The sequence below is a fragment of the Castanea sativa genome, chromosome 11 (assembly GCF_040712315.1).
Source record: "Castanea sativa cultivar Marrone di Chiusa Pesio chromosome 11, ASM4071231v1".
In the NCBI taxonomy this organism is placed as follows: domain Eukaryota; kingdom Viridiplantae; phylum Streptophyta; class Magnoliopsida; order Fagales; family Fagaceae; genus Castanea; species Castanea sativa.
The window spans coordinates 4,488,435-4,491,733 of NC_134023.1; the positions used below are offsets into that span (position 1 = coordinate 4,488,435).

General features: G+C 32.4%; 1 non-coding gene across 1 annotated transcript; it reads right to left on the reverse strand.

Annotated features, from left to right (window-relative positions):
• Positions 1 to 2,650: 2,650 nt before the first annotated feature.
• Positions 2,651 to 2,739, reverse strand: TRNAY-GUA (transfer RNA tyrosine (anticodon GUA)). Its single transcript is given in 2 exon segments — positions 2,651 to 2,686; positions 2,703 to 2,739. It is a non-coding gene; the product is annotated as a tRNA-Tyr (tRNA).
• Between the last annotated feature and the right edge of the window lie 560 nt (positions 2,740 to 3,299).

The window sequence follows — 3,299 nt, forward strand, 5'->3', positions numbered from 1 at the left end:
CTTGCACATAAAAACCAAATAAATTGAATGTACAATAACTATATTTTTCAATAAATTTAAGGCCCACCCAATTTGCAATCTCACAAAATTTTACCACATGATAAAATGGTCTACTATAAGTGATCCTTCACTTTTTATAACATTTAATATGAATGAACACGGATTTTCTATAATTTTTAATCCCCCACTTCAGCAAATTATAAAATTGCTTGCTAAAAGAAAATTCAGTGGAACATAGTATTTCGTACATTTGACTTTTCTAAGTTTTAAAATTGAGGTGGGTTCCAGTTAATTCAGCTAGTAAAGTTTTTGATAGTTGTATAAGGGATTTGGGATTCAATCCCCGCCTACACCAAAAACTGATTGATGTCTTAGTCTGATAATAAAGAGCTATTATCAGGAGCGGACGCTATAGGTTGAAACTCTCTAAAAAAAAAAGTTCTAAAATTGAGTAGGGTTACATGTTTTGGAAAATATTGATGCACAAAGTTTCTTTTCAAACTAGTTTAGAGAAAAATGCTTTAAACTCTCACTAAAAAATTAATATGACTGCATATTTTGAAAATCTAACAATTAGATTAAATATTCTTTATGTTTTTAACATGCATGTTAAATTTCGTTCAAAATTTAATATTATTAATTATTTAATTCATAAATTTATTTTTTATGAAGTAAATGCAAGGGTGTATAAGTATATGAAGTAACGAAGGTTTTATGTTTTCTCTTTCTCCTAATTAGTCATTTTTCCTCACGTTAGAATTCCCCTCGCTCTTATAATGAAGCTAAAGTCAAACAAAAACCTTCTAAATGAGAGGAAGACCAATTATATTTTCTAGATATTAACACCCATTAGCATTGAGCAGTGTCCATCTTGAAAAGGATGAACAGCTTCTAATTTCTCTCTAGAAATGGCAATCTAAGTTTGATGTCCTAATTTGCTAAATTTAAGCGATCATGATAATTAGCATTAAATAATGATTGATTCCAATTTAGTGAAAAAGGGCTACATGTCATGGAAGAATTTCAACAGACATGATATTCCTTTTTGAGCACAACTCTTGCACAAGTGATTTACACATTACATTAGTAAAAGCTTATGAATCTTACATGTGTTTAGATCTGAGAGAGTTTTTAACCCATAGCTTTATCTCCTAGTGATTACTCTCATATATAATCTAACCTCATTTGAGAGGCTTTTTACTTTTGAGTGCACCTAAACTTTATGGGAAATGACCCTTTTGCGCTCTAATCCACATTTCTTAATTTTCCTTTCGTTGGTATCTCTTTCACAGGTGGGTATGGTCCCCCCCACATATTGAAAAAGAACAGAACTAAATTTTGACCCAGTTGTGGACCCTAATTTTCCTTCTAATTGGGCTCAAGTTCTCGAATTTTGTCAACTGCATGGGCCATATGTGTTCTGGGCTTAAATTACTAGTGATGAAGTTTATGGGCTTATTTTTAATTTGTTGACAATTCTCTCATCCAAGCCATGATCACTTCTTATTTAGCCAAAAAGAAAAAAAGAAAAAAAAGACATGATCGCTTCGGGCATTTCTTATACACCATTATTTTTTGTACTATTCATTGGTGCTATTACAATTTTTGATACTATTTATGGGTCTCACTATACTATTTTAGCTACTTTTTAACTTTATCTACATTACTTTCAGCAAAAAGTTTTCAATTTCAGTTAAATAAGCTCTTCCTAAACAGTCACTAACAAAAACCAACAATGTTGTAGATTAAGAGTTCGTTTGAGATCTGCTTATTTTACTGAAAGTACTATAGACAAAGGTAAAATTTAGCTAAAATAGTATAGTAGGACCAATGAATAGTATCAAAAAGTTCTGTGGAACTCATGAATAATAGCAAAAATAAACTGAATAGTAAAATAAATTGACAAGAATAAGTTAAATAGTAAAATAAGTTGACAAAAATAATCTTTATGAAATGGACACTAAGTAATTTATATATAACAAACATGTTTATTTCAGATTCTTCAACATTATTTGAATTACCTATGAGAAATATTGTCAATCATTCAATCAGAAATAGATAAAGAATCCACATACAAAACCTCTAAGGCTGGTGGTGGTGAATCTTCTAACCATACAATATCCTCATTTATATGCCTAGCATAGCGAGCTAAGGAGGGAGCAACCCTATTTGCAGTTCGTTGGATGCTCTTTATTTCCATATGCCGGAGACCGCTTGCGACATAGCGAATATCATCATAAATATTGCCCAACAGAGACACCACACCACATCGTGAACATCTCTAGTTCTATGTGCTTAATTGTTAACAAATCATTTTAGAAAATTTTGACACAATTTTTATGGGAAGTATAAGAAGTTATCGAACATATTAATTTTTTTTCCTATATAAAAAAAAGTTTCTAATAAATATCCTAAATTAATGCCGCATTGACGCATCGTTAACTTTCCCTAATTAAAATGATTTGATGTAATTAAAGCAACTTTAAATTTCATTTTAATAGACTCAAACCGCTATTGAAATGAAATTGACAACTTTGACAATAGGTTAAGATTTTTTTACCAACAAAACAAAACACACAGTAATGAAATTGTTTCATAAAATAAAAAAAATAAAAAAAATAAAAAAATAAAAAAAAAGAAGAAGAAGAGATCCGACCTGCCGGATTCGAACCAGCGACCTAAGGATGTCTGTTAGAGACCAACTACAGTCCTCCGCTCTACCAACTGAGCTAAGGTCGGATTTCGATAGTCGATAGTACCTACCAACTCTTGACTTATTCTATCTTCTATTTTTATTATATTGCAATATGAAAAGGAAAAGAAAAACTAAGCAGGCCTCACGTATTCCCCTTCGCTTTAGGAACCAGTGGACCCAGGGTTGTCGCCCAAGCCCATTGATTCAACCATTGGGTTGGAAAGGGCGAGCCAGCTTGTGAGCAGCATTTAGGTCGGACCAGTTGGGTTGGGCCGATGCTCCATCTCTTTAGAGCCCCCGCTTCGGTTAACTTAGCTAGGCATGTTAGTAGCAAACCTGTCATATAAATGAATATACAAGGCCATGCTCACTTAGAAGGTTTTGATCAAGAAGTTTCCTTCACATTGTAAACAAATGTTGTCAACTGCTATGATGGAGTAGCAATTTTTAAGTTCTTCCTTCAATTCTTTTGTTTGGATTGATGAAGAATGGATAAAGACCCGAAGACAAGAAAGCCTCACTCCTGAAGGATGTGGAGAAACATAAAACAAAATAGAGACTAAACCAGTACTCCACAGATTGAAAGGTCTTTCAACAATCTACT